Genomic DNA, 12,104 nt, shown 5'->3' with positions numbered 1-12,104 from the left:
AAATGCATGGCCATGCTCAAATAAGTTGATATGAGATGTCATACTTATTTGTATATCGTAGTCTGCTTCAAATATCAAGGAACATGGAATGGACTATACAAGTGTGACTATTCCATGACTTGTGTCCAATCCAGAGATAAAGGACTTAAGGATTATTGCATAAAAGGTTAATCATAAAAGGTTATGTCGAATCATGATCTCTTGTGACTTAGGTAGCAATGATGCATTGCTAGATGCCACTCATTGTTTGTAACATTGGAATCGTTCTAGTATTACTGCTAACGTTATAAGAACCTACAGGGTCACACCCTATAGTTAAAATGAACGGAATAAACCATAGTTGGTATTGTTTTTAGGTGTCACTTGAATTAAATTAATTATAGAATTAATTTAATTCGATTTCCAACACATTATGTACAAGGTTGTTGTACACATGAGGTTAGCATATGAATTCAAATAAATATATGGTTTACCGAAATTATATTATAATTAATGTAATTATAATTTTTGGTTTAAAATATTATTATATTTATTTTAATTCATAAATAAAAACCCTAAAAAATAAATAATAAGGATATAAGTATCCCGTTTTTCTTTGTTTTGGTCTAGCAGCCGTCAAAGAAAATTCTCTTTCAAAACTGTTTTGGGGATTTCTTCCGTTCGTAGTCAACTGGGTGGATCACGTAGAGGTCGGAGTCTCGATAGATTGTGGCTTAGTTCGACTGTAGATCAGACTACACGTTGTTGAGAAGTTGTTGTCTACTCAGAATAGCATTATGGTCGCCGATTATTAAATTTTTCCGCTGCGCCGTAGGGGTGCTGGCGATCCAACAGGTGGCCCGTGCAAGCATCCAATAGATCATCAATCATAGGAATAGGAAACTTGTCCTTAATAGCCATAGGATTAAGTTTTCTGTAATCCACATAAAATTTCTAAAAGCCATAATTCTTGATTAGAAAGCATGGGGAAGTAAAGGGACTCTTACTGGTCTTTATAATGAAATCAAACAACATTTCAATAATTTGCCTCTCAACTACATTTTTTTTGGCTAATTAAAATAAAGAATATCTTCAATAAGTCTAGGATAATTCTTGAATCTTTAGGATATGTGTAACATTCCACACCTGACCCGATCGCTGGATTCGAGATGGGAGATGTCACATTCATTTCCAAAGAAACTATAACTCATTTGCATATCAAATAAAAAATTTAGGCAAGCCATTAGATTGAATTCTTAATTGTAATATGTTATTTAATCAAATCTAGGTTATAAAAGAGCTTGCAAAAGCTTTTACGATTAATTGATGTTGATTAAGAGACTAAAATTTAAACTTTTACAAAGTACCGACTTGACGTTGAAACCATGAAGGAATCACGCCATGACATTAAAGGAAGAAGCTCAATTTTGCAACTTCGATCAAGGTGTGTTGCGAATTAAAAAAAAAGGCTAACATCACGGCTTTAGAAGAGGACATCGTGATGTTGAGGGTAAGGAAATTAAATGTCATGACCTCAATAGGGGAGAATGTAACACCCTATGCACGTTACTGTCTCCTGACCCGAACTATAAGGCATTACGACGTTAAACCTTGAACATTTATCATAAAATTAATAAAAAACAAATAAATAATTATAACCATTCATTTCCATGATATTCAATCAACTCGGGACCTAAATCAAGCTTACGAAACATTTAAAACAAATCAGAAACAATTCTCGATTAAAATGAAACTTTTAAAATTTTTTGAGTAAAACGTGAAAACATGGGTCAGACGGCTATGTGACAGAGCTTAGCTTGTATGGCTCAAGAACATGGTCATGTGGCCAAACCGTGTCATAATTTCTGCCAGTGTAACTCAGGATCACACGGTCATGTAACTCTCTAAGACAGTGTGGACAATCCTGCACCAAAAATCAAAGAGGCCACATGGTCGTGTCATGCAATTGTGTGGGGCACACGGTCGTGTGGCAAGCTGTGTCCCAGGTCGTGTGTGCCCAAAAAAACCTTCTAACAAAAGCCATTTCACATACCAAAACTTAGAATCCAAGCTATGCATTAACCAAATTTTAAACCTATTCAAAATGTGTCAAAACAAGTCAAAATATAGCAATTCACAATCAACCTATGTGCCTAACGAGTATGCCCTCACTGGGACCACAATTTCAAACATAAACAACAGCCATTCAACAAAACACAAAACATTTCAAGTTGCCTACTAACATAAACATACTAAAACAACCATTAAAAGTGCCTTTAAATACAAGATCATTCATTCACCGTTATATACTTCAACTAACCAACATACCAATCAATATTTGTACCAAAACATACACTAAATTCTTCAAAAGGCACAACATATAACCATAGTCTTTATACCATACATAACCAAATCCCTATTTACATGCCATTTATAACCAGGCCAAAATAAGTGAATAGCTACCAAATGAGTTGCCAGATAATGTGATCTCCAATGATGTTCCAATCGACAGCAAAAGTCTGACAATCTACAAAGAAGTAAAGCCAAATAAAGTGAGCTTACGTAAAGTTTAGTAAGTCCAAAAAAAATCAAAAATCACATACCTGTAAAATTTAATTATAAATCATACATAATGTTAACTACCAATATTTTGTCATAATTCATCATTTCAACAATCCGAATTAATTAAATTTGGATTATTCATATCACCAAAACACAACATGTTAATAATCATATACTCAAATATAATCAACTAGAATAGTTCATCATATTTTCTCATTCTATTTCCATTTCTATAGTTAACTATTTTGACCGAAGAAAAATAGTAAATTAACTTCGGATACATAGGAAGGTAATGCTCACTAGCTAACATAAGGCAATTAATCGATACACGTTGCTACTCACACAAGTTAAAAAGAATCCGCAACATATGCAGGATCTCAAGCCATCGGTACGGTATCCATCACTGGCTCATAGTACATGCTAAATTTAACATCGGCACAAAGTGCCTGCTAATGAGATCACTGGCAACTAGTCCCTGCTAAATATAACATCGGCATAGAGTGTCTTCTATGCCCTAATGACATGTCATTTGTATCCTAACTATTCACTAAGTTTGCACAGGCTTATTCTGTTTTCCGAGATCATTTCATACTCAAACTTTATCTTTGCATTCCGTTAACATTCAATAAATCATAACATCACTAAATTTCATATAATCAATTACATAATAAGTTGACACATTAACAACATAATAAACATAATACGAACTTATCAAAATATGATAACTAACAACATACGACGACAACTACTCGACAATTTTTCCTTTCTTGTGTTTATCAATTGAATAATTCATTTCTTGATCTAAATATAATAATTTTATTCAATTAACCAATTCAATATCATAAAATATTTAATTTTTCATTTTTAACCCTTTAACAACATTTTACACTTTTACCCTAAACTTTTTTATTTTATTTAATTTAATCCCTAAACCCGAAACTTCCAATTAAATCACAAATTTACCCAACCAAGGTCAGCCAAATTTTCCACTACATATACAGCCCATAATTTTTGATAAATTGCAAGAATTTCATTATAGATTTGTTATTTTATCATTTTAGTCATTAAACTTAAAACTAATTAAAATCACTTTACAAAACAATCCTATCTAACAACAAAGCCTCATAATCTTTCATCAAACTTTCAAAACATTACAAATTCATCAATGACACAATTCTAAACATTTAATATCTTTACGAATTAGCCCACGAATTAGCTAGATTAAGCTCAACGATCTCAAAAAATTAAAAAATAAAACACTAAAAAGGTATAAAAATTCCATACCATGCAAATGGATTTAGCTTAACCGAACTTCAAGCTCTTACTATGGTGGTTTAGTTCATAAAATTCGGTAATGGAGCCTAAGGAAGATGATGATTCCTTTCTGGCTTATTTGTTTATTTTAATTATTTATTTATTTACCTTTTTCCCATTTTTATTAACATCAAAATTTAACAATTTTCCAACCCATAACTGTCCACACTACCACATTATGGTCTAATTACCATTTAAGGCCATTAAACCATAAATTCATAATCATTTAGCACTATAACTATTAGCAATTAACTTTTGTAACTTTTACGATTTTATCCTTTTTACTTAATTAACTATCTAAAGTTAAAATTTTCTAACCAAATATTAATAAGACATTATAATAGACTCGTAAATATTAAATAATTAATATTTACTAACTCACTAGTCAAAATTGTGGTCTCAAAACCACCGTTTCTGATACCACTAAAACACGGACTGGTACAAAGAATCATAACTGTGGGAAAAAAACATGGTGTTGCGACATAAAATGGTAATGTCGCGACTTAGGAGGTAGTGTGCCCTATAACATAAACCTTATTCAATCCAAACCTCTCAAATTCAATACCAAGTGGCCAAAATGACCAAAAGCTCATTGCAACACCTTTTTAAGCATTCATTCAAGATTTAAACATCTTTTTCATTAACTTGAATTATAATAACATTTCAACTTCTATTCATGGTTTCCCACTTAATTACTTTCAATTCACATATTCATGTTCAAGTTAACATTTTCCATCCAAAGTACCAAAATGAAAATTCTAAATATAATACCAACTTGTGGCACCCCAAACATGGCCGGGATGACCCGACCCAAATCTAGAACGCCACATTAGCCACTTACGTAACTCTCCTTACTGACCCCTAAACACACTATAAAAACCACCAATCAAACCTCGCAATACATGCATATTATTCAATTAGCCATTAAAACCAATCATTCAACCCTAAGTCATGCTTTGTCTATCATCATTCAGCAAAATAAGGGCAGGGGTAAAAAAGTCATTTTACACAAGGTATGCTAAATACTCATAAATCATGTAATTAATCTGAAAAGTGCTATGGGCATTTTATTTAAAACCACATGAGAAAAATCTAGTTCAAAATGACGATTAAATCTTATTCAATTTCAAAACTAAGTTTAGGGACTAAAACATAAATTTTACAAAATATAAGTAAAACCATTTTATGTAATTGGAGATAAAATTTTGAAATTGAGTATATAAAACTTAGGCATGTAAATTTTTCAAAGCATTTAGTGAATTTTAAGGCCTTCAGTTGCTCTACTTAAAAATCAAGACTTAATTGTAGAGTTAGCAAAACATGCCCAAAACACTCAATTGGCCACGTCGAGACGACGCAATTTTTCACGTCATGACATCGATAGAAGGGAATCCTCGACCTGACGATGAGATAAACTACGTCCCAACAAAGGTGCCTTGTCACGACGTCGTTTAAGCTCATCGCGACAACCACTGGAAAAATTGCAGAAAAATTGCAACAACTTGCGTATGACACTTCGACACTCCATCACACAAGCCCATTTTTTTTCATGCTTGTTACCTTATCCTAACATATCATATGGCATATATATATCACACAAAACATTCTCAAATCCATTTAAATAGACATTAACATGCTTTAGCAATCAATCGAATTACCTATGCTAGCATTCTTCCTAAAGTCCCATTTTAATTTACACAGCACACCAAATTTGCATACAAGGAATCCCTAGGCATACATGCTAATCAACATATAGCCTAGACATAATCTAGCATCATTCATGTGACAGCCCAAAGTTGACCCTAGTCGGGAAGTGGTTTCGGGACCGCTAAACCGAGTCACCGAAATGTTTGAATGTGATACTTATTGTCTAGAATATGTAATTATGAATGTGTGAAAAATTCAAGCTTCAATTTGGTTGATTTCATGTGAATTTAGTCAATAGGACTTATGTGAGAAAATTCTAAAATGTGATAGGTCAATGTGTGAGGACCTATTAGTGCATGTGGACAAAGGGGGGACTTGCATGTCAAATTCCCCCCCTAATGAGTAGTGGCCGGCCATGACAAGGAATGATGGGCAAAACATGTCATGAAACATGTTTTGTTAATGGAAGAATAAAATAAGGAGTATGGGTAATAAAGAAATGGAAACAAAAGAAAAAAAAATGTGTGGTTGCCCCCCCATTGCCGTGAGCTAAAGAGAAGAAAGGAGAAAAATTTGTGTTCATCCTTTCTCACCTTCATTTAGCCTAAATTAGAAAGAAAAACAAAGAAAAAAATTTCTCATCCTTTGGTTCATCCTTGGCCAAAAATTTTAAGGAGGAAAGAAGAAGAAAGGTGAAGAGATTCGGCCATGCATGTAGCTAGGCTAAGGTATGTTTGATGATGTTCCATGAGATGCATGCATGTTTTAGTTGTTAGCTTGAGTTCTACTTGGCCCATGGTCTAAATCTTGCTATGTGATGGAATTGGCACTTGACCATGGATGCATCATTTTTGGTTGGTGTTTGATGTTGTGGTGATGAGGCATGAGGATGAGTTAAGATTCGGCCTAGGTGGAGGTTGTGTTAATGCCATTGCATGCAAAATATGAAGCTTGTTAATGATGCATGTGATGATGGCTTGATGATTCTTGAACCTCTTTTTTTAGCATTTTTGTGTGAGCACATATGTGCATTGGTTGCTAAATGGAGAAGAATCGGCTAGCAAGATGTGTGCTAATGCCGAATGTAACTTTGCATGTTGATGAGCAATGCATGTGTTAAATCGATGAAAAGGGGGAGGATGCTTTACTAGTGTGTGTATATGTGTGTATTAAGTGTTGAGATCGACCCCAAAAATAGACATGCATATTCGGCCAAGGGGAAAGAAATTAGCTAATATGTTGTGTTGATGCATGATTTTTGCATGTATGAGACTTTAATGTCTAATGTATAAATATGGGCTAAGTGCCTTGTGTTCATCTTTTTGATGCCTAAATGATGAAATCAATTTATTTGTTTGATTAAGCTCAAGAGCAAAGGGGAAATAAATCCGATAAAGGGAAGGAAAAAGTGGTTGAATAGCTAGCGGAATCGTTCGACAACACCCGAGGTAAGTTCTTGAGTAAGAGAGCTTAAATTACGATGTGATTAAATCATGCTCTATGTGAGGCTATTGAGCCGAATGTGCAAGGATGATATGTGCCTTGTGTTTGAGTTTCGCAAATGAAAATGAAATATGAATGTGCCATGAATTATTGTTAGATGTGCATGATTAATTGAATGTTGTCCGGGCTAAGTCCCGAAGGCTTTGTGCTAAGTGAATATATCCGGACTAAGATCCGAAGGCCTTTGTGCGAGATACTAAATCCGGGTTAAGTCCCGAAGGCGTTCGTGCGAGTTATTAAATCCGGGTTAAGTCCCGAAGGCATTCGTGCGAGTTGTTAAATCCGGGTTATGTCCCGAAGGCATTGTGTGAGTTACTAAAACCGGGCTATGTCCCGAAGGCATTTGAACGAGGAGCTATATCCGGTTAAATCCCGAAGGTACGTGATTTGGTAATGAATGAGCTTGCTGTAAAATTCCAGCGAATACTCGAAAAACATCCCAATATGGGGATATGTTACGTATGTGTTGAATTTAATCGAGCCCTTACAAATAAATGTTCGCTCAGTTGATAAACGAGCTACCGGCCTTCGGCTAAGTTAGTCTATTGTGTATGTACATAAGGGTTGTGAATGTTGTGAAGCAAGTTTGATATCGGTAAATTGCGTATTATGAAATATTCCATTTAGCTAAATGTGTGTTATTCTTTGTTTATGCTGGAATTTCTTGCTCAAAACTTACTAAGCATAAATTGCTTACTTCGTTCCATTGCTCCTCTGTTTTATAGATTTTTTTTGGTTCTCCAGCTATCGGACTCGGGATCTTGACGTCGAAGTCGCCCACACTATCAAAGGCTCTTATGGGTACTCTTTTGGTTGAATTTTGATATGGCATGTATAGGACGACCCATTGTTGTTTTTCGAGTACTTTATGTGATGTATAAGTTTTGGATAGCCATGTGAAAATGGCTTATATGTGTTTAAGTATAATGTTATAATCATTTAGTGTGGATATGCTTGACAAGGATTGGCCACGGGGATGGTTAATCACTTTCATAAATTGTGCTATGTATGCAAAAAGGGCTAGTTGAACCATGAAATAGGTAAAGCCTACCTTAAAGGTAGATGCTGACAGCAGCAGTGACGTAGATTTGGAAAATCACTAAAAATAGTAGGAATGGAATTAAATAGTGAATAAATTATGTAAACAAACCTTGAAGAATCTACTTTCATAGGAAAGTAACGAAACAATCATATGGACAGTACAGTAAGAGATATTCGGGTTCTTGTGGAACAGGGCCAGAACAGTTTCTGGATTCCCTGTTCCGCCTTTGGAAATTCACTATAAATTGACCAGAGATAATTAGGGGTCATACCATATATGTATGGATTCCTCTCTGAGTCTAGTTTCCATAGAAACAAACGGCATCAGTATTGAAGCTCTGTGCAGAGAGATATCCAAGTCGTAATGGGAAAAGGTCAGTGTAGTCGACCCCTGTAACATGGGAGACTTTGACTAATAAACTGTACTAATTGGCCCGACCAAAAATTCTAGAAAAAAATAAATAGGTGGGGACATGAGTCTAGTTTCAGGGAAAAATCACCAAACTGATTTTCGAGTTGTGAAACTCAAGATATGATTTTTGAAGCGACTAGTACTCAGACTGGGCAGTGTCTGGAAGGAAATTTTTCAAAGTTTGTTAACATCTCGTGTCCGACTCCGGTGTCGGTCTCGGGTTCGGGGTGTTACAATTCATGCATCAATGCAAGCAATAAAAACATCCAAAAACTAGTTATAAAATTCCTTAAATAGTTCATGGAAAGTCTATTTACAAACCAAAACAAAAACTAAAGTCTAGTCCCTCAAAATAAACCCACATTGCTATCCCTTATTAACCAAGAAACCACCTCACATGCACAATCAAGAGCTTTGCCTTGGGATTACAAGCTTGCTCACTTCACCACTCCAGTCAAGTTATTTCTCTGCAAAGATAAACACAAATAAGTGTAAGCTTAAACAAGCTCAATGAGTGTTCAAGATGCTACAACAAACCTCAAAAACAAGAGTTAAAAGCAAGCATGCTAAAAAATTTGTCACTTAATACCTTCAAATATCATATCATGTTGATATATTGGCAACTTATGAATATGAAAATGTGTACATGGCTCGAAACAGCCTAAATGAAAATGTGTACAAATATATCTCATTGCATACATGGATCTCCATCACACCATGCCTCGAAAGAGCCTACATGTCCCTAGTAAGTTTAGCATTAAGCTAACACTCATGTTCACATAATGCACCTGAAGTGCAAAAACTTTGCTCATTAAGCCAAATTTACTTTCTTATCATATGTGTGTGCATAAAACCAGTTGTTCAAGGCATTTTTGGACATATACTCAACACATATAATCATATCGCACACTTAAGCATATCAAAACTCATCTAAGCTTTATTTGCAAAATATCAAGCTCAAGTAAGAAAATTTACTCTTGGGACTTAGATTAGGTGTTTAGACCACCTCATCCCCATTTAACTCACTAATTTTTTCATTAATCATAGCACACCATACCACTCACCTTGGTCAAGCCTTGCTTCAAAACCAAAGCTCAAATAAGCTTTTGTTTGCCTTTTTCCTTGCTTGTTGATGTTGCCAAATGATTTGGCACTTTGCATAAACATCAAACATAATGCAAATACATTACAAACAACAAAAAACACAATTAAATCACTTAAAATCACAGATCAAAGCATTCACAATACCAAAAATTGAGCTAGTTTTGCTGAAACCACTCAAATCTTGTTTATAAGCCTAATTTTCAATTTCATACATCCTAAATGCATCTAATTAAAAATCTAAACTTTCAATTTATCTAATTATATAAATCTAAATTTTTCCAGAAAACTCAAACTTATATGAACATCAAGAAGGGGAAAACGTTCAATTTGTTTGAATTCATTAATGATTTGTTAAATTATGATTAAATACCTTTTAATTAGATAAAAATGAGTTATATATCACTTTAAAACAATAACTTAGCTTAGTATTATGAGATCATTCATTTTTAAGTCAATAATCGATTTAAAATCATTAGATCTATTGAGATCTTGATTAAATCAATTAAAACTCCAATTGAAATAACAACTTAGTTTAATCAAAAAAAATTTAGAATGTTACCTCAATTTGACGAAAATGACGAGTTTAAGATTAAATTCGGCCAAAACGTGTTGATGAACAATTGTGAAATTCAAGGAGAAAAGATGAGTTTCTTTTAAAATTAAAAAAAAAATCATGTTTGGATGGCTAGAAATTCTAAAAGGATGAATCAATTTTGGGAGAAAAGCCTTGATTTGTTGTTTGGGAAAAATTTGAATAAGATGTGAAAATGAGAGAGAAGGGACGTTGGGGTTGTTAAATAAGCAACCAATTTTAAAAAATTGAGTCATTGCCCATTTACCCACCTCCAGTTTCTTTCCTTTTTCAAATAGATCCTTATTTTCAATTAAAACTTATTTTCTAAATTATTTTCAAATCTGACCTCGTTTTAAAAATCTATTTTAACTAAATTATTCTCGGACACCTAATTTTAATTTTTAATTCCAATTATTTTAATATTTTATTTTATTTATTCCTATTTATTTTAACTATTTAATCTAATTACGGTTTCCGATTCACTAGCTCTTGGTTTTCTAACCTGATTTTTGGAATGTGACATAATTCAACCTTAGGTACATGCCAGTTATTGATATCATAATAAAACCATAAAAACTTGTTGAGTTGATAGTTGGGATCTGGATTGTAACACCCCCAAACCCAGCCTAAACGTTATGGTTGAATCTGGCGTGTGACATTGAAGTGTCGTTTGCAAATTTGTCTTGTTGGTAAAAAAATGTTTCTAAGCTTAAAACCTCTTTAGTATTATTTATCAATCATCTAGTTAAAACGTTTTCCTTATTATCTGCTACTGTTATAATAGTTGTTTTTAAAACGCAAAAGCATTTGAAAACTCCAATCGTTTAAAGTTCGTAACTTTAAAAACAATTATTATTTTGAAAATTCGTCTTCCTTAAACTAGCAATTTAAAGTAAATAAGCAAAAGTCTAATTAAAAACTTAAACAAACTTAAAAGGCCCTTATTACATGAACAAACCCAACACAAACTTTAAATTTAAATAAAAACTAGTAATAAACAGCTGCAGTAGTATGGCCACCTCCGAGTCCCTCACAGCACCAAATCGCCTATGGCCGAGGATTTCCTGTAACTAAATAAAAGAAAGGGTGAGTTTACGAAAACTCATTGTGTAATCCCCTATCAGACATTTAGTAAACAGCATGCAGTAACAGTCTGGGCCTGAGCCCTATTCAAAGACAGTACAGTGTGGGCCTTAGCCCAATACAGTAACAGTGTGATCCTTAGCCCAATACAGTCACAGTGTGGCCCTTAGCCCAATACAGTAATAGTGTGGGCCTTAGTCCAATACAGAATCAGTGTGGGCCTTAGCCCAATACAGAATCAGTGTGGGCCTTAGCTCAATACAGTAACAGTGTGGGCCTTAGCCCAATACAGTAACAGTGCAGTGCAATAATGCAACCCATCACAATCCAGCCAACACACCACTCCATACCACCAACACACCATGTGGGGATAAAATCAACCCACCCAGCCAACACACCACTATGTACCACCAACACACCATGTAGGGATAAAATTGACCCACCTAGCCAACACACCAATATCGCAGCAAAGCTCCAAGTAATAGCATCGCAGCAGAGCTACCAGTATCAGTATCGCAGCAAAGTTGCCAGTAACAGTATATATGGCAAAGCCACCTGTAGGTCTACAGTCGTCTTGGGCGACCCATGCGACCTTAACAGTACAGTACACTTCCTTCAAATATAACAACCTAACCCCATGCAACATTTCGTGACATAATATCACACGTGTATGCAAAATGTCATGCTCAATCATAGTCATACATATCATAGAGCAAATTAGTCATACATAACATAAGGCCATAACAGTCATTTCATCTCTTAGGGGTATAACATTCATTTTACCCTATGAGGGTATTTCGATCATTTTACCCTATGGGATATTTCAGTCATTTTCATCTATTAGGAGTAAAATAGTTATTTTACCCTTTAGGGGTATTTTGGTCG

This window comes from Gossypium hirsutum, chromosome D06 (genome assembly GCF_007990345.1).
Source record: "Gossypium hirsutum isolate 1008001.06 chromosome D06, Gossypium_hirsutum_v2.1, whole genome shotgun sequence".
NCBI lineage: Eukaryota > Viridiplantae > Streptophyta > Magnoliopsida > Malvales > Malvaceae > Gossypium > Gossypium hirsutum.
The sequence above is the reverse complement of the archived record's forward strand: the minus strand, read 5'-3'. Positions refer to the sequence as shown.